The following is a 24,170-nucleotide window of genomic DNA, read 5'->3' on the forward strand; positions in this document are numbered from 1 at the left end:
CCTTGATCACTTTGATTTTGATACTGATTTTATAGATACATTGGACACACTATCTTTTGAAGATGGTTCCCTAAGTCTTTTTACTCAACATCTGGCCACCTCACCCCCTATAGGTCACTTATCTTTAAGACCTAAGTCGATTTTTTTTATCCAGCCCATGTTAAATGTCCCTATTTGGAGAGTTTTTATAGAGTGTTGTACACAGACCTTTTGAAACTCTGTCATTCCTCCTCCAGCACCACCCCTAAGACTAATAATTTTTATCCATCTGAAGTAAAAGCTCTTGATTTATTGATTCATGCCAAAGATATTGTTATAAAATCTGTGGCTAAAGGAAGAAGGATAGTCCTTCAAAATAGAACAGATTATGTAAAAGAAGCAATCAAGCTCCTCTCAGACAAGGCCACAAATATAAAACTTAATAAAGATCTCACAGCCAACTTTTCAAAAGAAGCTGATCTTTTAGTCACGACAGCACTTAGAGATGGTATTATCAACAAAACAGGAATTTCTTTTCTCCGTTGGGGTTTTTATCAGATACCGTATTTCTATCAACTTCCCAAGATACATAAGAATTTACAAACTCCTCCAGACAGACCTATTGTGGCTGCAATGGATAGTGCGACTATAGGCTTTAGTTTATACATTGGTCAGTATCTACAACCGATAGTACATCAATTACAATCATACATTAGGGATAGACCTCCCCTATTGGAACTTTTCTCTCCATACAGGTGGGTGTCCACCTATGTGTGGCTCTCATTTGATGTCAGCCCCCTCTATACTTCCATTCTCCACAGTTTTGGCTTAAAGGCCTTGGAACATTTTTTGTCCCAAGACCCATTAATCAACCTGCGTTAGACAGCCTTTCTTTTGGAGACAACCCAATTTTGTCTAGCACACAATTATTTTATTTTTGATGGAGATTTTTACCTGCAACAACAGGGCACTGGGATGGGGGCAATTTTGCCCCATCTTTTGTGAATCTGCCAATGGGTTTTTGGGAGACCCACACATTCTTAGACAGAATTAGGGATGAGCCGAACACCCTCCTGTTCGATTCGCATCCAGAACATGCGAACAGGCAAAAAATTAGTTTGAAGACGCCAACACCGTTAAAGTGTATGGGACTCGAACGTGAAAAATCAAAAGTGCTAATTTTAAAGGCTAATATGCAAATTATTGTCATAAAAAGTGTTTGGGGACCTGGGTCCTGCCCCAGGGGACAAAGGGGACTCCCAGATCCCCCGCCGTGTAAAATGGCAATGGGGTACATTGTACGCCTACCATTTCACCCAAAAAAGTGACAAAAAAGGTAAAAAAACACACACACAGCTTGGCACAAGTCCTTTAATAAAAACAAAACAAGAAAATTCCAGTGATGTAATCCTTCTACGATCCATGAACGATACAGTCTCCTCTGTAGGAGCCATCTGGCAGAATAACATGTGACAGAATGACAGTTCTTAACCAAGGACGGGGCCACCTGTGACGTGTGGATGGGTGACCCTGCCCCCTCTGATGCAAGGGGGAATGCTGGGGTTACCCAGTGACATGTACGGGTGACCCCACCCCCTCTGAGGCATCATGAGACACCCCCGTTGCATCAGAGGGGGCGGGGTTACCCATCCACATGTCACGAGTGGCCCCATCCTTGGTTATTAAGGACTGTCATCCGAGTCACGCTTCATTCTGCCAGGTGGCTCCTACGGAGGAGGCTGTATCGTTCATAGACCCTAGAAGGATTACATCATTGGATTTTTTTTTGTTTTGTTTTTATTAAAGAAGCTGTGTGTTTTTTTTTTTACCTTTTTTGTCGCTTTTTTGGGTGAAATGGTAGGAGTACAATGTACCCCATTACCATCTCACACAACTAGCAACTCCAACCTCCAATCACATGGATAGTCCAGTGGATAGTCCAAAGTACTGTGGGTTATTCCATGGTAAGTGTCAGTTCTTCTGGAGTAAACGGTGGCTGGGCCATCTGCAGGGGGATCGTCCCTATGTGTATGTCTCCATGTTTCATTTCGCCCACCGGAATTTCGTCAGGACTTTAACTATAGATTTAGAACCTATAAGGGGCCCCCTTGGCTTTGGCTTAAAATATGCATGTTTGTACAGGGAATGCCACACTTAGCACTGATCTCCCAGAGTCCTCATGACACTGTTTTGCAGAATTGCCAGTGTGATCACATCTAAAACACATTTGAGAATCCCTCTCTCTCTCTGTGAAAAAAACTGGTTAAGGGACTGCAAATTTGGGCTGGTAAGACTCATAATGTTCTCTTTGGGAAAAGTTAGAAAGGTGATCATTTTCTTTCACCTTCTGTGAGGGAACTCACCATGTGAATGTCCGTCCCCATGTAACAGCAGCTTATTTTCGGTCCAAGGGCCATGCACGGTGTCCCCATCAGAGGCGAACGAGTTCTGGAATAAACGGACGCACACGCCAATACGAACACCTGGACGCACTCGTGCGCCAAACTGAACGTATGTACGTACTCACGCACGCACGACCACGTCCACCAATCCTGGCACATGTCACCATATATAAACAAGGTTCTGACCTGATACCAGTGCTGGATCATCTTCAGCTCGTTCCTGAGATACCTGATTGCTGTTTGTACCTGTTACCTTGTTCCTGATTACCCGGCTTGCTTGACTACTCTTTTGGATCATCCCTGCTTACTACTTCCTGGATTTATACTGACCTCGGCTTGGACTTTCTACTTCGGCTTGCTTCCTGACTTTGTACCTCACTGCCAGCAAGTTACCAGACCTCTGCTTGTACCTGACTACGCACCTGCCTTCCGTTCCTGTACCTCATTGCCAGCCAGTTGCCAACCTTGCTTATTCCTGATGTGCAGTGTTTTCCTCATACCTGCTTGGCTTCTGCTGAACACCTCCGGTGACCAGTCTATATCTCTTCCGTGAGGATCCAGTGTCTTCAAGCCTCTATCTTCAATCTGCAGGCACCTGCACCCTTTTTCTGCCTCAACACTCCCTGTCCCCACTTCCAGGGGTATTGAGACCGGAACCGTGCAAGAGGCCACCCCCAGCAGTCAGACTCCGCTGTAAGGTTCGTGACACCTTCTCTTAGAAGTACAAAACTGAATGTCAGCCTTCTGTTTCTTTGTTAATTGTATTAATTAATGGAGAAAGAAAACATGACAAGAGTAATTGTAATCCGTTAAAAAAAAAGTGGACATCTGTGGAACATTAATGTGGTGAGAGGCCTTTGGCCACCATTTTCTGCAAGTCCATTTTTGGGACTTTGTTGTTGCCACTTGCCAGTAGAGTTCTGTCAGGAAACTGTGGGAGTGTTCCCACTATAGCCTGAGGATTACAAATGCTTCCAGGGTGAGGGCTCCAATGCAGGTTTAAGGACCCCACTTCTGCCTCCCCGCTTCACAGAGAACCATAGGCTGCATGCACACAGCTTTAGTCAGCTGCAGCAAGGCACTCATTCATGCTGTATGGACCACAACCCCCATGTGAATGACATCTAGAAAATATTGTTAACTTAAAACAAATGGATGATGGGGCAAATCCATGGACCACTTTTGTCATTTTTTCTTTCAAGACCCTAACACTTTAAACTAGTCCTAATTTCCTTTATTATCCTCCTGAACAAGGCCGACCTTTAGAGGCCTCCTCCCCCGCAGACCCCACCTACTATGAGTAACCAGAAAGGGAGGGATTATAGTGTGTGTGGACAGCAATTTGGTCTGTCCGACCCAAATTAAATAGCACAAAGAAAAACCTGGTACCAAAGGGCACGTTTAGTACCCCTACCCTAGGGGTCTATTATAGACAGACCAAATGATTAGGTATAAAACATATACATTTTATTTAGAATAACAACATAAGTAAATAGGAATCATTATATAAAAACAATATGTGGTACCCAGTTATACAATTGTATGAAGAAACCGCTGTCCTGAGGTAGAAAGGACTAGTGATGATCCATACAGGCACCTTACATGTCCTTCTTCAGAGGTTAATTAAGTCAGATGGGTAAAGATTTTCTATAATAGAAGAAAATGTGCAAATAGTACAGTTTAGTATCCAATAAGTAACAAAAACAAATTTAACAATATCATAGCAGCTACAAAAAATGCAGTAAATACAGAATCAATCATATATATTTAACCATGTGTGATGACTACTTACAAAAAATAATCCACACAGGATAAATCTGAGAGAAGATGGAACGTGGTGGTCATTCCAAACCATGGAAAGCATGAACGGTCCCCTTCTGGGCCTAACAGAATCCAGAACCAGAGGGAAGCCAGTGCTTCACTACAAGGACTAGAAGCTGAGGAGCGTATAGCTCCTGCTTAGACTGGTCCAAAATCACTATATTGAGAAAAATAAAACATAACTATTATAACTATTAACACACAAAAGAAACAATCGTGCGTCTCCTCACCCTAACTCTTGATAGGTATTAATAGTCACGCTGTCACTTCACCTTGAAATCAAGGCTGCTGCCGTAGCTAAAATATAATGCATAAAGCCCCGTACACACTATCAGATTGTCTGCTGAGTTTTTCCTTCAGATTTACCAAAACCATGTAGTAGAAGGGCCTGCCTGATTGCATACACATTGAAACCCCTAAGGTTTGACCTCATATTATATGGTTTTGGTAAATCTGAAGGAAAAACTCAGCAGACAATCTGATAGTATGTACGGGGCTTAAGAAAACTAAATCTCCCTCGGGGGGAACACAAGGGAGGTTCCCCTTCAAAGAAACCAAGGGAGAGAAACAGATAGCTACTATGGGCTGCAGTAATAAAGTATAAGAAAAATAAATAAATAAAAATATATATTTTATTTAATCAGCAATAAATACCAAAATTACCAACAAATTCATAAAAATCCCATGCCATGTATGGTTCATGGATAGTTAGTCCTGAGAGCTGTTTCATATCCCCAAATACCTTATTACCACCCATGTGATTATTCAAAACATTATTATCCTGTAACTACAACCACAGAACAATAAACACAGATTCATAACATAAGACCAACATAAAACACAAACAGAGGTACCTCATACATCAACCATATCCAGAGATTCCAAATCAGATAATTTCCACCGATATGATGTAATAAAATGATTCAGATTAATTGGAATCTCTGCATATGGATTTCCCGGGAATAGTGGAAGTCCAGAATTGGAGCATCCCTTGCTAAAGCAGTTCAAGTAACCTGATCTCTATCTGATCATGGACTAGCCACCACTTTTATATCAGAGATAGCTCTTCAGGTGTCAGTTCATTTCAAAGCATAAAGTGCACTTTAAGGAAGTTCATATCATGACCAAAGTCCATTACTCAGGATGAATACCTATCATTCTGCTAAAATGTTTATCATTAAAGTTTATGTAAAGATGAATGAGTGTCTCTGCTAGGATACCCTGTTTGTAGTCTGTGTGAATGGTAGTTTACATGTTTGTCCCCCAGATGTGAAACATGAGTATATAGATATATATATTGCTATATGCATAAATATATATGAAATTTAAACAAAACTATCAGCTCTTCTTTGATGAACTTACTATCTGTAATATCAACTAGGGATATAACATATATCCGAGTTTTAATATTTAGACTCGTTCCTAAAAATAATATGAAAAAAAGAGGGCCGTCAGCACCTTCATAGGCTATAAAAGGTAAGGTACTGGGTGGGATCCCTCACGTCCAGTTGAAGCTACATGACAATGACGTTGCGAAATGCGTTGACCTAACAACGATAGGTATACTCTCATTACATCATTGAGGAGAGTGGATGTTGCCTTATTCCTGACTTGGAGGTCTCTTAAGCCCTTGAATGGGCATGTTATGAATCTAGCTTCTACTCTGAATGCTAGCAGTGGCCTGTTCATGGAATAACTTAGCCGCTAAACTATACTTTGATTTTGTGAATGAACAATATGGACATTTCCACTTGAGATATGAAGCCAGCTCCATAGATTACCCGGTCAAAGAGCGGGGCGTCAATGTGCATTGGCCGACAAGTGGCTCCATGTATGCCTGTGAATAGACAATTGTTATCGTATATGAGGATATCTGGCTACCGGGATATCACTAATTGAAATTCATTCATGAGGCTAAGTGACGTGTGAGGATCTGTGGATCACTTTAAAAGCTGCTAGCAGGTCTTGGAAAATCAGCAGAAAGCTAAGTATATATTTTGACGAACATTGCTACATTTGAATGTGCACGATATTCAAAGTGAAGCATTGTGATATATATCATCTGAAAACATCACAATTGGTTATATCGTGCGAGGAATGATAGGTATTCATCCTGAGTAATGGACTTCGGTCATGATATGAACTTCCTTAAAGTGCACTTTATGCTTTGAAATGAACTGACACCTGAAGAGTAGGGATGAGCTTCGTGTTCGAGTCGAACGTACGTTCGACTCGAACATTGGCTGTTCGGCCGTTCGGCGAATTCCGAACGTTTGGGCCGCTCGCGTCAAAATTCGAGTGGCGCGCGCGGACCACAATGCACTGCGGTGGCGCAGTGCATTGCTGGCTCATGATTGGCCAAGCATGCACTGTGACCCCGTATGCTTGGCCAATCGTAGCGCCAGCAGCGAGGAGAGCCATGATTGGCTAAAGGCATCCTGCCTGTGGCCAATCATAGCTCAGGCTGTGTAGTGCACGCCCCACACTATATAAGGCCGCCTTTGAGGCGGCCTCGTGTAGTGTGTTAGCATCTGAAGCAGTGGGTGTTCTGTGTACCTTCAACACAGTACACACCGATCGTTTTTGGCTGATTTCCTATCTTGCTGCTGTGTAGTGGTTGTTGTCTGTGCCCTGACCGCAGTATACACCACTATATTCACCTCACCTATATAGCTAGTGATCTAGCTTTAACCACTTAACAACTGCCCATTGCCGATTAACGGCTTCAGGGCGGTTGTTTAACTCTGAGAGGCCGTTAATTAACGGCCTCCCAGAATTCTGCTCTCGCGCGCCCCCTGGGGCGCGCACTCGAGAGCATCCGTGACCGCCGGGTCCACAGGACCACGGATCGCGGCCGTTTACCACGTGATCGCTCCGTCAAATGACGGAGTGATCACTTGTAAACAAACCGGCGTCATGTTATGACGCCGGTTCCTCCCTCCCCTCTCTGTACCGATCGGTACAGCGGAGGGGAAAGAGATCGGTGTCAGCAGCGATGTGGGCTGCATCTGCAGTGCCCACATCGCTGCTCACCGAATTTAACCCCTCAATTCCCTGCCAATACTCTGCAATACCAGTGCATACTCTGCAGTACCCTGCCATTACTCTGCAGTACCCCACCATTACTCTGCAGTACCCCACCATTACTCTGCAGTGCAGTACCCTGCCATTACTCTGCAGTACCCTGCCATTACTCTGCAGTACCCCCCATTACTCTGCAGTACCCCCCAATACTCTGCAGTACCCCCCAATACTCTGCAGTACCCGCCATTACTCTGCAGTACCCCGCCATTACTCTGCAGTGCAGTACCCTGCCATTACTCTGGAGTACCCTGCCATTACTCTGCAGTACCCCCCATTACTCTGCAGTAACCCCCATTACTCTGCAGTACCTTGCCATTACTCTGGAGTACCTCCCAATACTCTGCAGTACCCTGCTATTACTCTGTAGTACCCCGCCAATACCCCGCCAATACTCTGCAATACCCTGCCATAAATTGCCATACCCAGCCATACTCGGAGATACCCAGCCATACTCGGTGATACCCTGAAATACCCAGCCATAGACGCCCCCCACCCCTCACCGCCCTCCGGTGCTTCTACCAACTCGCCAGTACGATCAAAGCCAGAATCTTTTTTTTATTTTTTATTTCAGGCTTCCCAGCCTAGAGGTGAGATGTGGGGTCATATTGACCCCCAGATTTCACTGTAAAGAGGACCTGTCACCCCATATTCCTATTACAAGGGATGTTTACATTCCTTGTAATAGGAATAAAAGTGATCAAAAATATACTTTTGGGGAAAAAAATGTCAAACTAAAATAAATAAAGTAAAATGAACAATAAAAAAAAAAATTTTTTTTTAAAGCGCCCATGTCCCCATGTGCTCGCATGCAGAAGCGAACGCATGCGTAAGCCCCGCCCACATATGAAAACGGTGTTCAAACCACACATGTGAGGTATCGCCGAGAACGTTAGAGCGAGAGCAATAATTCTAGTCCTAGACCTCCTCTGCAACTCAAAACATGTAACCAGTAAAAAAAAATGTAAGCGTCACCTATGGGGATTTTTTAAGTAGCGACGTTTGGCACCATTCCACGGGCATGTGCAATTTTGAAGAGTGACATGTTTGATATCTATTTACTCAGCATAACTTCATCTTTCACTTTATGCAAACATTGGGCTAACTTTACTGTTTTTTTTGTTTGTTTTTTAAGCACAAAACAGTTTTTCCCCCCAAAAAACGCGTTTGAAAAATTGCTGTGCAAATACCATGTGAGATAAAAATTTGCAACGACCACCATTATATTCTCCAGGGTCTTTTGGTATGCATATGCTGTGTGTGTGAAATAACCTGATAATATGACAATTTTGTGGAAAAAAAAAAAAAAAGGAAATAGGCCGTCAGTACTTCAGGTGTGATCAATTTTCAGATATTGGCACCATAGCTTGTGGACTCTATAACTTTCACAAAGACCAAATAATATCCACCAATTTGTACTTATTTTTACCAAAGATATGTAGTAGTATGAATTTTGGCCAAAATTTATGAAGAAAAAATTACTAATCTGCTAAATTTTATAACAGAAACGAAGAAAAATTCATTTTTTCGCAGAATTTTCGGTCTTTTTTCTTTTATAGCACAAAAAATAAAAAACTGAGAGGTGATTAAATACCACCAAAAGAAAGCTCTATTTGTGTGAAGAAAAGGACAAACATTTCCTATAGGTCCAGTGTTGCATGACTGAGTAATTGTCATTCAAAATGTGAGGGCACCGAAAGCTGAAAATTGGTCTGGTTATTAAGGGTGTTTACCGTAAGTGCCCAGTGGTCAAGTGGTTAATAATAGAGCTTGCAGTCAGTAGTGTTAGGAGATAGTGCGTGCTGTCTACGTGCTCTGTACCCAGTACATACCACTATAATATAGGGCAGGCCCCTACTTTCAAACATCCAACTTACAAACATCTCCTACTTGCAAACGCAAGGAGACAGCAGCAAGTGAGATGAAAAAAGATGGACGACAAAACAAATTATACAGGGGTGATAACCCTTCCCAATGTTTTCCAAAAAGCTTAAAAATAGTTTGTTTGACTGGAGCTACACTTTAAAAATGTACCGGTTGAAAATTACAAACAGATTCAACTTAACACAACAAACCTACACAGTCCCTGTCTTGTTTGCACCGCCTGTATACTGCTGTTCTGAGTATATAGGGCCTGGGGGCCACACGCATTTCCTTTTTTTAATATGGGTACGGGGTTCCCCTTAATATGCGTACAAGACCCAAATAGGCTGGTAATGGGCAGGGAGGGCTACCCATGCCATTTTTCTGAATGATTTTCAACCATATTGCAGGAACCAGATATAACATTAAAACCGCAAGCAGTTTTAAATGGTGTTATTTCCGTTTAATGTCATTTTGTGCAGGGACTGTTCCAAACACGGGAAACACGTGGCACTTCACAGGCATACTACAGACACCCCCCAGGCACCATATTTAAAGGAATATTTCACCTTTTTTTTTCACTTTAATCGTCATTAAAATCAGTGCTCCCGCCAAAACGGCAGTTTTTAAAACTTTTTTTTGCAGTGACCCATGTCCCCTGAGGCAGGAGGCAGGTCCCCAAACCCTTTTTAGGACACTATCTTGCATATTAGCCGTTAAAATTAGCACTTTCCATTTCGAACGTTCGAGTCCCATAGACTTCAATGGGGTTCTAACGTTCGTTTCGAACGCGGGGGTCGTTCGCAAGTTCTGGTGCGAACCGAACCGGGGGGTGTTCGGCTCATCCCTACTGAAGAGCTATCTCTGATATAAAAGTGGTGGCTAGTCCATGATCAGATAGAGATCAGGTTACTTGAACTGCTTTAGCAAGGGATGCTCCAATTCTGGACTTCCACTATTCCCGGGAAATCCATATGCAGAGATTCCAATTAATCTGAATCATTTTATTACTTCATATCGGTGGAAATGATCTGATTTGGAATCTCTGGATATGGTTGATGTATGAGGTACCTCTGTTTGTGTTTTATGTTGGTCTTATGTTATGAATCTGTGTTTATTGTTCTGTGGTTGTAGTTACAGGGTAATAATGTTTTGAATAATCACATGGGTGGTAATAAGGTATTTGGGGATATGAAACAGCTCTCAGGACTAACTATCCATGAACCATAGATGACATGGGATTTTTATGAATTTGTTGGTAATTTTGGTATTTATTGCTGATTAACCACTTCAGGACCGCCGTATTGCCATTGTACGTCAGCACAATGGCACAGGCAGGCACAATCACGTACATCTACGTGATTGCCTTCCAGCGGGTGGGGGGTCCGATCGGACCCCCTCCCGCTGTTTACGGTGGTCCGATTCGGTCCAGGAGCGCTCCGTGATGAGGGGATGGCCGTTGGTTTTCGGCCACCCCCTCTGGATCGCTCCTGGCCAATGAGAAGCTTCCTCCCCTGTGTATTGTTTACACAGGAAGGAGGAAGTGATGTCATTCTCCTCGGGGCGGTCTTTTTGACCGGACTACGAGGAGAAGACTAATAGTAAGTGTGCACCAACACTACACTGACATGTAGGTACACACAGGCACACAAACCCCCCCCCGACCCCCCCCCCCGATCGCCCCCCTCCCCCCCCCAGTCACAGTGTCACTGATTGCATTGATCATTTCTTTACTGATCAATGCATTCAGTGTCAGTTGTGACAGTAAAAACTGTCAGGACAGTTAGTGTTAGGTCCAGGGTAGCCCCCTATCACCCCCCAATAAAGATTTAACCCCCTGATTGCCCCTAGAGTTAACCCTTTCACCCCCTTTTGCCAGTGTCACTAAGCGATCATTTTTCTGATCGCTGCATGTGTCGCTAGGTAGCTAGTTATTTTTTTAGGTTCACCGCCAGGTTTTTATATCGCTAGGTACCCCGATATACTACCCAATAATGGTTTTAACCCCCTGATTGCCGCTAGTTAACCCTTTCACCCCCTTTTGCCAGTGTCACTAAGCGATCGTTTTTCTGATCGCTGCATTAGTGTCGCTACAGTCGCTAGGTAGCTAGTTATTTTTTTAGGTTCACCGCCAGGTTTTTATAGCGCTAGGTACCCCGATATACTACCCAATAATGGTTTTAACCCCCTGATTGCCGCTAGTTAACCCTTTCACCCCCTTTTGCCAGTGTCACTAAGCGATCATTTTTCTGATCGCTGCATGTGTCGCTAGGTAGCTAGTTATTTTTTTAGGTTCACCGCCAGGTTTTTATATCGCTAGGTACCCCGATATACTACCCAATAATGGTTTTAACCCCCTGATTGCCGCTAGTTAACCCTTTCACCCCCTTTTGCCAGTGTCACTAAGCGACCGTTTTTCTGATCGCTGCATTAGTGTCGCTACAGTCGCTAGGTAGCTAGTTATTTTTTTAGGTTCACCGCCAGGTTTTTATAGCGCTAGGTACCCCGATATACTACCCAATAATGGTTTTAACCCCCTGATTTCCGCTAGTTAACCCTTTCACCCCCTTTTGCCAGTGTCACTAAGCGATAATTTTTCTGAACGCTGCATCAGTGTCGCTAGTGTCGCTAGGTAGCTAGTTATTTTTTTAGGTTCACCGCCAGGTTTTTATAGCGCTAGGTACCCCGATATACTACCCAATAATGGTTTTAACCCCCTGATTGCTGCTAGTTAACCCTTTCACCCCCTTTCACCAGCGATCACAGTATAAGTGTCACTGGTGACGCTGGTTAGCCAGTTAGTTATTTAGGTTCCCCGTCAGGTTTTTATATAGCGCCAGGGACCCCCATATACTACCTAATAAAAATTTGAACCCCCTGATTGCCCCTAGTTAACCCTTTCACCACTGATCACCGTATAAGTGTTACGGGTGACTCTGGTTAGTTTGTTTTTTATAGCATTTTATATTCAAATCCGGAAGGCAGTGCTTGGTTTTCGGGGTCCCGTACGTGGCTAGGCTCCCAAAAAGTCCCCCACATGTGGTATCCCCGTACTCGGGAGAAGCAGCAGAATTTATTTTGGGGTGTAATTTGACTTCTGCCCATAGCATGTGTGAGCAATATATCATTTAGTGACAACTTTGTGCAAAAAAAAAACAGTTTGTAATATTCCCGCAACTTTTGTCAAAATATAAAATATTCCATGGACTCAACATGCCTCTCAGTAAATAGCTTGGGGTGTCTACTTTCCAAAATGGGGTCATTTGGGGGGGTTTTGTGCTATTTTGGCATTTTATGGCCTTCGAAACTGTGATAGGTAGTGAGGAGTTAAATCAAAAATGTGCACCCTTAGAAATCCTGAAGGTGGTGATTGGTTTTCGGGGTGCCGTGCGCGACTAGACTCCCAAAAAGTCCCACACATGTGGTATCCCCATACTCGGGAGAAGTAGCGGAATATATTTTGGGGTGCAATTCCACATATAACCATGGCATGTGTGAGCAATATATCATTTAGTGACAACTTTTTTTTTTTGTCATTATTCAATCCCTTAGGACAAAAAAAATAAATATTCAATGGGCTCAACATACCCATCAGCAATTTCCTTGGGGTGTCTACTTTCCAAAATGGGGTCATTTGGGGGGGATTTGTACTGCCCTGCCATTTTAGCGCCTCAAGAAATGAGATCGGCAGTCATAAATTAAAAGCTGTGTAAATTCCAGAAAATGTACTCTAGTTTGTAGACGCTATAACTTTTGCGCAAACCAAAAAATATACGCTTATTGACATTTTTTTTACTAAAGACATGTGGCTGAATAAATTTTGCCCTCAATGTATGACTAAAATTTAGTTTATTCGATTTTTCTTATAACAAAAAGAAGAAAATATCTTTTTTTTTCAAAATTTTCGCTCTTTTTCCATTTATATCGCAAAAAAAAAAAATCGCAGAGGCAATCAAATACCATCAAAAGAAAGCTCTATTTGTGGGAAGAAAAGGACGCAAATTTCGTTTGGATGCAATATTGCATGACCGCGCAATTACCAGTTAAAGCAGCGCAGTGTGAAATTGCAAAAAGACCTCTGGTCCTTAAGGTGTTTATTGGTCCGGAGCTGAAGTGGTTAAATAAAATATATTTTTTTATTTTATTTTTTTTCTTATACTTCATTACTGCAGCCCATAGTAGCTATCTGTTTCTCTCCCTTGGTTTATACTAGTCCATTAAACCAAAAAAGCACCATTTCGCATTAAAAAGTCCCTGACCCTTTCCAAATATGCAGCGGTTGAAAAAAGCATAGATGTGAATGCGTCCCATAAGAAACCATGTAAATGGACTGCAGTGCATTTCTGCAAAAAGCACCAAAAACAAATAGATGTGAACCAGGTCTAAGGCGTTTAATAATATAATTGGTTTAAAAAAACTAAAATTAGCCCGTTTATAGTACAAAAAAAAGCAGATAGTCACTGTAAGGGGTTCATTTTTTTTACTGTAGAACTGTGAAAGTAATATTTACAGTATCAATTATTTGCTCTTTTTGTACTATAAAGGGCTTGTTTTATCTTTTTTTTCTTAACCCCGTTATGTTACTGGCCAATTAATCAATTATGAAAATAATAATCGATTCATTTCATAATAGATTCGTTGTTGATTAATCAATTCGTTGTTTCAGCCCTACATACTACTGCAATGTACTGGATAAAAATACATAGGAATATGTAAGAACTAGTCACCCTCATGGAGCTACCTTTTATGCTCTACCAAAAGTGCATAAGAACCCAAAGAGACCTCCGGCAGAGGCAGTTTGACTGATAATCTAAGTAAAATTGTGGATAATCAGTTAAAACTATTGGTTGAGGAACTGCCCTCCCATTCTAAGGACACTATTCATCTCCTTAAAAATGCTGGAGGGCCTCCCTGTTGATGGCCAAACCATTTTGGTGGCCATTGACGTTGAGGCACTCTATAGCTCGATACCATATGATAAAGGCCTCTGTGCCATTCAACATGTACTTCTTCAACAAAATCACTTTGAACATATGCGAGTGCAATTTTTGTTGGCAGCCTTAGAGTTTATACCAAACCACATTTTTTTTCCTTTCTTGAATCTCACTACCTCCAGGTACAGGGCGTAGCTATGGGCACTTCATGTGTGCCATCTTATGCCAATCTGTACTTGGGGGAGTGGGAGCGTTATCTTTTTTCAGATGAATCTGCATCAATGTATACAAGCGTTAGCATAGTATCGGTACATTGATGATATTCTTATTTTCTGGGACAGTTCAATTACACTACTTGACCAATTTCTCCTATACATCAATTCCAATAATGATTTCAATCTCAAATTCACAATGGTCCATCATCTCTTACTTTTTTGGACTTGACTATATACAAACACCCAGCTGTATAGTAATTTGTATCGCAAACCAACAGCGTGGAATACCATCTTAATATACCATTAATATGTTGTCATTTTCTGCAATAATATATTATTTTTCCATCCATTCCTGCAAGTATCGATGGTCCTTCTCCTGGGCTTATTTCCTGGACTTGGGCGCTCTTTGCTCCACTCCCGATGCGCGGGGGTCCCCTGCTTTACCCCTCTCATTAAGGGGGGTGGCTTGGGAGAACTTTTCTCTATGGATCCCTGGTTACCGGGTCTTCATTCATTGTGAGTTCCATCCTGGAGAGCAAACAGCAGCCACCCTCACTTTCCATTTAGGATTTCTGTGACTGTTACCCATTTATGTTTTGAACTTCATCCTTTTGGAATACATTTGGGACTTGTCTGTGTCCCCCTTTTTTTGTTTACACCTTGGACATTAATTTCTCACGGAACATGTCTCACTATTTATATTCCATTTTTTCATATGTCAATTTTATTTTTGATATTGATCATTATTTGCTTAGCGCTGCACATTTTCCATATATATTTCTGTTTATTTTACACTTTTGTACTGGCTGCTATTGTGTAGACAGCGCGGTATATTTTGTTATTTACGCCACCATACTGGATCACATAGATTGCTAACACCCCCCCCCCCCCCCTCAGTTTTTTGTTCCTCTTGCTGCACTACTGGTATGAGTGTCATCCTCCCTACCTCATGAGGCTAAACTCCCCTGGACTTTCCATTTACCCTTGCCCAGACCCATGCTCACACAGAACGCACCCAGAACACTTTTTGATGCCTGCAGGACTCACTGAGACTACCCACTATGCCCACGGACACCATAGACACTGCATCCCCTGCTTATGATCAAGACCAGCGATGAACTGCTGCCACTGGACCACCCGAGCCTTTATTTTTGAGACAAACCTGAACTGGGACTTGATTTGCACAGACGGCACTCAGGCATGGAAGTGGAGACTATGAGCGGCCCCCCTCCCCCCCACCACACACCAGCGGGGAAGATGCATATCAATATCCCCTAATCACTCACTCTGTGCAGAAGTTGCTCTCCATGCTGTTGTTGAACACTATAATTGATCTGTGCTTTCAGAAATGTGTTCTCATAGAACATACACAGTATGTCTTTGTTAACACTAGTGGGGGGAGGGGATTTGTAGTTCATATTAATTTTGATTTCCCCTGATGTTCACGCAGGACGTTCTGAGGGACACCTCTGAAATGGGCAGGGAAGTGATGTGCAACCCACCACCCCTTGAGAGACCTGGGATGATTTATGGTGTGCCCTCGGTGAGCCCTAGTTTTGTTGACTCCAATGTGGGGACATTGCAGGTGCCCCCACATGGAAGCAGATTGAGTTGGGAGAAGGTGTTGTGCCACCAGAATGCCGGCTGGTACCTATGTCCGTAAGGGACTACCTCACCCTTGCTTATAGTTTTTGAGATATGAGTTGATGCTGTCACCATGGGGGAGGATGGGTGTTATATTACATCCCCACACTAAGTATGAGATGAGGGAGGGCTTAAGGGGACAGTCGGACCCCCCTATAAAAGGGGTCTCCGATGTCGTCGGTACCAATTATACCTCGGGAAGGATTAATACTGTACACCCAGGCTCCGGTTACGGGGCGAAAACCGACACTTTAACTTACACACTGCCAGAAGCTGAGAGGAGGGGTCTGCCCAATTTTTAGGTTTAACACCCGTTTAACCCAGTATATACTGTGTAACTGCTCAACTGTTTATTGAAGTTCATAATTGTTCTAAACTTTAGCATAAGCTTGCATGTTGATATTAAAAGTCGTTAATATATATGTTGTTTAACCCTATGCCGGGGTGACCAGGGGGCATCTGGTGAGCCTCTCACTGGCCGTTCCTTCCCATTCCCCCACATAGGCCGATGCTCGATTACCAGCTTTTTTACTGGTGAGCGTTCCAACACTTTAGTGCCTTATTCTTTAGCTTGCTAGCCTAAACTCTTAGTACGTATCACTACTTTATTGTTCTTTGTCGGAGAGGTACGGTAACCCTCAGTTTAGGGATACCCTCCCTTTGCTAACTTCCCCCTTTTTTTTCTTCTTTTTTTATCTAATCTTCCACCTACTACCGCTCCCCCATTACCCCCCCCCCCCTTTTTTCAACCCTCCCCCACCCCCCTTTATCACCCCTCAAGTCTTTAATCTCAACCCCCCTCTAAAGACAGGACTATGGAATCCATCAAAAATAGTGTCACTGAAAGCAAGAGGCCTGAACATCCCTGAAAAGAAATGCATGCTCTTGAATGACTTAAAAAGCTCTCATGCTGATGTGGCCTTTATTCAGGAAACTCACTTTAAACATGACAAACTACCTAAACTTAAAAGCAGATTTTTTCCCCTTAACATACCACTCCACTAACCCTCGCTAAATCCAATGGAGTTTCCATATTGTTGTCCAGCAAACTACCATGGAAATGTCAGGTGTAGGCTTGTGTAATTAGTTTCATAACGAATCGAAATTCGGACGAATTTTGCATCTTTCGGACATTCGGATGCATTCGAATGTCCAAATAAAAAAATAACGAATAACAACGAATACGAAAGAAATATACCGAATGAATTCGAATGAATTCAACATGATTCGGTAATTCTTTAAAGATCTAATGAAACAAAAGGTCATCTCAAAGTAAATCTTATAGTCCAATCAGGTAATTAATTTTGTGCCGGAGGATGGATTACTGGCAAAGTGCATTCCTGAGAACTGAGTTAGATGGGTGTTGTATTGTATTTGAGCCGAGGAGAAGAGACGTTGTCATTGTGTGTGTTAAAAGATTCAATAAACAAACGACTTTCCAAACTACGAATCATTATCACGAATGTCTATACATACATAAATAGCGAATTTCAACGAATACGAACAAATGAATTAGACACTCTACGAATAATAACGAATTTTCCGAAAACGTATTAACATAACATAACGAATATAACAGAACAAAATTATGTATTTTACGAATGACAACGAACCGAAACTAAACAAAATTTTCCGTTGTGCACAAGTCTAATCAGGTGGAAATAATAGACCCAGGGAGACATTTTGTATTCCTAAAAGGTCATGTAGGTGAAACAACTTACCTTAGCGACGTTATATGCCCCAAATGACCAACAAGCCAAATTCATTGCACAAACTTTAGACAAATTGACAGATTTTGCACAGGGCCAGTTAATCCTCAGAGGAGATTTTAATGTCCCCTTGCTCTCATCATCGGATGTCTCATCTGGACACTCTGTGATACCTGCATCTCAGGGGAAATGGACAGCTAACTCCCTTCACAAGGCTCAATTGATCGATATATGGTGACTGCAACACTCAGGAGAGCGAGATTACACATTTTACTCTTCACCACAAAAAATAAACACTAGAATAGACTTATTTTTGATTCGCCATAACTAATTACACGCTGTATCCGATTCCTCGATATTACTTGGTCAGACCAGGCCCCCATCTCCCTTACACACTTTCATATGAGTTCATAGACTTTTACCACTCATTATACAACTTACAGGGACCCACCTCAAGCAGACATAGACGAATACATTACATCCTCACAAATGCCCTCTCTGCCCATGGAAGTTCAAGAGGACCTGGACTCCCCGATTACCCTAGAGGAGCCTCAGCTTGCTATTGGTACCATGAAACCAGGAAAGGCCCTGTCCAATACTACAAAACCCTCCTCCTGATTATTGGCCCGCAAATGGTGACATTCTTTAAAGCAGTAGGCATGGGGGCGTCACTCCCCAGAGACACTTTAAAAGCTCATATTACGCTGATCCACAAAGAAGTGAAAGACCCAGGTTCCTGCGGAAGTTATAGACCTATCTCCCTTTTAAATACTGACCCGAAGTTGTTCACCAAAATTTTAGCTACCCACTTAGCTCAACATCTCCAGCTCCTGACACATCTAGACCAAGTGGGCTTTATCCCTTCTAAGGAAGCCAGAGACAACATTATTAATGTGCTGATTCTTGTCCACATAGCAAACGCTAACAATACCCCATGCGTTTTTATTAGTATAGATGCCGAAAAAGCATTTGATAGGGTGAACTGGAACTTTATGTTCTCTGTCCTCCGTCACTTTGGTGTGGGAGAGTGGATGCTCAGCTGTATAGGCAGAATTTACTCTAATCCAACGGCTCAGGTGAAAATAAACGGACTGCTATGTGAACTTTTCCCAATTATAAAGGGCAGGAGACAGGGGTTCCCATTTTCTCCCCTCTTTTTTGCCCTTTCCCTGGACCCTTTCCTATGCAAAATAAGACTGAACCCTAACATACTGGGACTTCCAGTTGGATACTCCCAGTGTAAAGTCTCTGCATATGTGGACGAATTATTATTTTCCCTAACGAACCCCACAATCTCCTTACTCAACCTCATGAAGAAATTTTATACATATGGAGCCATCTCAAATTTAAAAATAAACTTCTCTAAATTAGAGGCTATGGGTGTCGCTGTCCCTCCCCACTCCATTCTATCCATCCAGTCAAACTTCCACTTTAAATGGACGAATTTGGCTCTTAAATACTTAGCAACATATATCCCGTCTGACATATCATGTACATACGCTCTCAACTTCCCACCATTGCTGACTAAGACCCGCTCCCTATTAGACAACTGGCATAAAGGATTGCATTTGTGGTTTGGTAGATGCAATCTGATTAAAATGTGTATCCTCCCCAAATACCTCTACCTGTTCCAAGCCCTCCCTATACAGATACCTACCTCCTTCTTCAAACAAGTGCAAGCCCTCTTCACCCACTTCATCTGGGCTCAGAAAAAGCCCAGATTGAACTGAACCCAAATGTCACTTCCCAAGCAGAATAGAGGCCTTGTGGTACCAACATCCGATGATATTATCAGTCTACTCACTTAGGCAGGGTCCTAGACTGGAGATGAAATAGAACATATATATTATGGACACAAATAGAACAATCCCAAACCAGCTTCCCTTTAAAAAGTGAACTATGGTTCTTCAACTCCTTACCTCTGAGCCTGGAATCACACCCATTGATTGGGACCACATTAAGACACAGCACTCATGTAGCTATGAAAATGCTTTTGACATTGGAGATTTCACCACTTTTTCCGATTCTCGGACACCCAAACTTTACGCCAGGCCTGCAACATGCAGAGTATACAGACCTGAGAGACTTGGGATGGGAGCAGGCTTCCAGGGTTGTGACGATGGTCGATGGATGTACCTCGCGGAATTGACTGACGCATTGGGCAACTACCACCTTCCCTTCTGGAAGGCTGTGCAATTACCCCATTTCTTCCATTCCATTCCTGACCCACACACCTTCTCTCACCCACTGACGACGTTTGAGGAATACTGTTCAGAGACTGTACCGATATCTCAAACCCTCTCCAAAATGTACCCCCTCTTGAATTCACCCCCTAAACAACCACGTCTCTTATGTTTAGAGAGATGGGAGACTGACCTTAACCAGAAATTCTCAGAGACACAAAAACAACACATCATCACTTTTGCCATCAAATCCACCCTCTGCACTAAAATTCAGGAAACAAATTTTTTTATTTTCTCCAGATGGTATCCCACGTCCACTAAGCAACACAGGTGCTTCTCGACTTCCTCGGACGGATGTTGGTGGTGCCGGGAGGACGCGGGCTCATTGTTACATATTTTCTGGTCCTGTCCAAGATTGACGAATTTCTGGGCAGAAGTTTGTCGCATTACACAAAAATGCACAGAATAAAAAATCCCAGAGGATGCATCTTTCTTCCTATTACACCTGTCAAAGATCCCAGCCAAATCTTTCAAAAAATCATTAGTATGTTACTTACTAAATGCAGCTAAGGCATGTATACTCCTTTACTGGAAACATCAGTGTCCGCCGACTACTGGGTGCTGGCTGAGAAAGGTAGAAGAAATAAACAAAATAGAGGATCTGATCCTTACTGCGCAACACAATCAAGAGAAATACACAAAGACCTGGAGTCTTTGGAATATCTTCATTTACTCCGAGGAAGGGACGACCCTTCTAGGGACATAATGCTACTTTGTGCTGGAATGGTAACGTCTAGTGATGGCCGAACAGTTCGCCCGGCGGTCGTTTCGCGGCGAATTTCGGCTGTTCGCGATTCGCCTGATCGGCGGACTATTGCCGCCATTCGCCCGGCGGACTTCCGTGTTTTCTGTGTAAAAGAACTTTGACCTATGATGACACATCCATCATGGGGTACAGGACAGCCAATTGAGACATTACAGCACATGGACACTTGGACATTCCCCCTAACCTATAAATACACCCGATCCGGCGGCCATTTTACATTCTTTCTTCTGTCACTATAGGGAGAGGTTTCTGTGTGGAGCAGGGAGAGATTCCAGTGACCCAAATCGCTAGCTATTTGGTACACAAAAGTTCTTTTCAGGACTGGTATAGGTGTTAGGTGTATATAGGTTTGCTGTACTACTGATTGTTGCAGCAGCCTGAGTGTCTTTTGTCAGTTTAGAGAAGGGGACAGGACGGTGTGTGCTGCAGGGAGAGTCAGTTTAGTCATCATCATTAGCTGTTACTATCAGGTCCACAAAAGTGCTATTCCAGTTATTGTTCCAGTAGCCTCTGTTTTGTAAGTTTATATAGGGACAGGCAGGAAGCAGTGTGTCAGGCAGTGAGGGTCAGTTTAATCAGTAGCTGTTACTATTAGTTCCACAAAGGTTCTTTTCAGGACTGGTATGGTAATAGGCTTGTACACGTATAATATTCTTTCTTCCAAATATAGAAAGCATATTATACTTGACTGCTTCCCTTCTGCTGCAGTCTGCTAATCATTCACAACCCACTTGTTCCACAAACCTCCTTATAAGGACTGTTAACTTGGTCTGTCTAGGGTGCTACAGTACATAGGGTTGAGTGAGGTACAGTCTGCCATTCTATAAGGACTGGTATCGGTCCACAATACATAGGGTTGAGGTGCACTACTGCTGACCGCTGCCCTATACTGCAGCAGTCCTTCATCGGTATAGGGACTGACGTACAGTCTGCTAATCACTCACACACAACCTACTTGGTCCACAAAAGTCCTTATAAGGACTGGTAAGGTATAGGGTGCTACAGTACATAGGGTTGAGTGAGGTACAGTCTGCTACTCTATAAGGACTGGTATAGGTCCAAAATAACATAGGGTTGGGGTGCACTACTGCTGACCGCTGCCCTATACTGCAGCAGTCCTTCATCGGTATAGGGACTGACGTACAGTCTGCTAATCACTCACACACAACCTACTTGGTCCACAAAAGTCCTTATAAGGACTGGTAAGGTATAGGGTGCTACAGTACATAGGGTTGAGTGAGGTACAGTCTGCTACTCTATAAGGACTGGTATAGGTCCACAATACATAGGGTTGAGGTGCACTACTGCTGACCGCTGCCCTATACTGCAGCAGTCCTTCATTGGTATAGGGACTGACGTACAGTCTGCTAATCACTCACACACAACCTACTTGGTCCACAAAAGTCCTTATAAGGACTGGTAAGGTATAGGGTACTACAGTATATAGGGTTGAGTGAGATACAGTCTGCCATTCTATAAGGACTGGTATCGGTCCACAATACATAGGGTTGAGGTGCACTACTGCTGACCGGTGCCCTATACTGCAGCAGTCCTTCAGGGTCATTTAAAAAATGACAGGCAGAGGAAGAGGCTGGCCCTTCCGCAGGGGTGTTAGGGGTAGGGCGGGCGAAACAGGCTTGAGCCAAAGTGGGAAGTTGCAGAAGGTGCGTTCAATTACTTTAAAGGACGCACCAGACTTGGTTGAGTGGCTCGCTCAGCCTTACTCTTCTGCACCCTCCTCATCCTCTCGATCTGCACCCTCTTCTTCACTCTCTGCTATGTGCACCCCCAAAGACACTGCCACCAACAACACCACCACCACCACCACCACCACATACCTTCCGCTTGAGTCACAGGAATTATTTTCCGATCCATATCAAGAGGACATTTCTGATGCGCAGCCACTCTTGGTATTGGATCAGGAAGGGGAGGTAGCAACAACCGCTACTCAGCAGTCTGACGACAGTACCCAGATCAGCCCAAGGAGGAGGTTGGTCCCCGGTGTTGCTGCCTACTCCGAGATCTCTACTTATAGCGGTGGGGAAAGTGACGTTGATGATGACGTGTCTAGTGATGTCACGTGGGTGCCCACAAGAGAGGAAGAGGAGGGGAGTTCAGAGGGAGATATGGACCAGCAGATAGGGAGGAGAAGCAGAAATAACTTACATTGCACAGGAGGGACAAAGCAGACTGCAAATGTATCAGGAGCGAGTCATCCACCATGTACGTACACATCTGGCACTCCCAGGACACCGGCACATGGCTCCGCAGTGTGGGCTTTTTTTAACGTATCCGCTGCTGACAATAGCGTTGCCATCTGCAATCTTTGCAGTCAACGCATTAGTCGCGGTAAGCCCAACACTCACCTAGGGACGACCGCCTTAAGAAGGCACATGAGCAGCCATCACCGAGCCGAGTGGGAGCAACGGAACACACAAAGCCACACTGCAGGCTCTCACCGTCCAGCCTCGTCTTCTACTTCTCCTTCTCCTCTCTCCTCACAATTGTCCTCCACTCCACCTTCCATCACGCCAAGCTCACGTTTTTCTGCAAAAAGGCAGGCTTCCGTGGGCCTAATGTTTGAGCGTAAAAAAATTATGACGCCGGATAACCCTCTTGCCCAACGGTTGACGGCTGGCTTGTCAGAACTCATAGCACCCCAACTACTGCCATATAAACTGGTGGACTCCGAGGCCTTTCGCAAATTTGTGGCCATTGGAACACCACAATGGAAGGTCCCAGGAAGGAAGTATTTCTCAGAGAAGGGAATCCCAGAGCTATATGGCCATGTTCAGCGGCAAGTGAATGTATCTCTGGCACACAGTGTCGGTGCCAAGATACATCTGACCACAGACACGTGGTCTAGCAAACACGGGCAGGGAAGGTATATCACTTTTACTGCCCACTGGGTGAACCTTCTGACGGCCGTCAAGCATGTAACCCGTGGCACCCGTGTAGATTTGTTTTTTACGGATTGCATGCAGGGCTGACTCTTCTTCTCCTCCTCCTCCTACTCCATCCTCCTCCCTCTCCTCCTCAGCTGACTCCTCCTTTTCCACTGCTAGCGTCTCTTCCGCTGTGCCGCCCAAGCTCCCCAGAACCTATTCGACATGCCAGGTGAGACGTTGCCATGCCGTGCTGCGTCTGTTGTGCCTGGAAGCCAAGAGCCACACTGGCCCGGCACTCCTTTCAGCTTTGCGTTCACAGGCAGATCAGTGGCTAACACCGCTCAATTTGACAGTTGGTAAAGTGGTGTGTGACAACGGTGCAAATCTGCTTAGCGCATTGAAACAGGGCAAAATCACGCACGTGCCATGCATGGCACACGTCTTAAACTTGGTCGTGCAGCGATTCCTTTTCAAATACCCTGGGGTCCAGGACATCTTGCGGCAGGCAAGGAAAATCTCGGCCCATTTCAGAAGATCTTACACGGCCATGGCTCGTCTTGCTGACATTCAGCGGCAACACAATCTGCCGGTCAGACGTCTTATTTGCGATTGCCCGACGCAATGG

The 24,170-nt window shown here is 43.7% G+C and overlaps 1 long non-coding RNA gene across 1 annotated transcript in view; it reads right to left on the reverse strand.

The window, feature by feature from the left end:
• Positions 1-3,884: 3,884 nt before the first annotated feature.
• The window catches only part of LOC143974119 (uncharacterized), a 33,172-nt gene continuing 12,886 nt past the window's right edge, over positions 3,885-24,170 (reverse strand). Inside the window, exon 3 of the long non-coding RNA XR_013272170.1 lies at positions 3,885-4,028. This is a non-coding gene — a long non-coding RNA (uncharacterized LOC143974119). The remainder of the gene's footprint in view (positions 4,029-24,170) is intronic.

Source organism: Lithobates pipiens, unplaced genomic scaffold (genome assembly GCF_037356315.1).
Source record: "Lithobates pipiens isolate NorthernLeopardFrog02 unplaced genomic scaffold, aLitPip1_a1.2 Scaffold_13, whole genome shotgun sequence".
Taxonomy (NCBI): domain Eukaryota; kingdom Metazoa; phylum Chordata; class Amphibia; order Anura; family Ranidae; genus Lithobates; species Lithobates pipiens.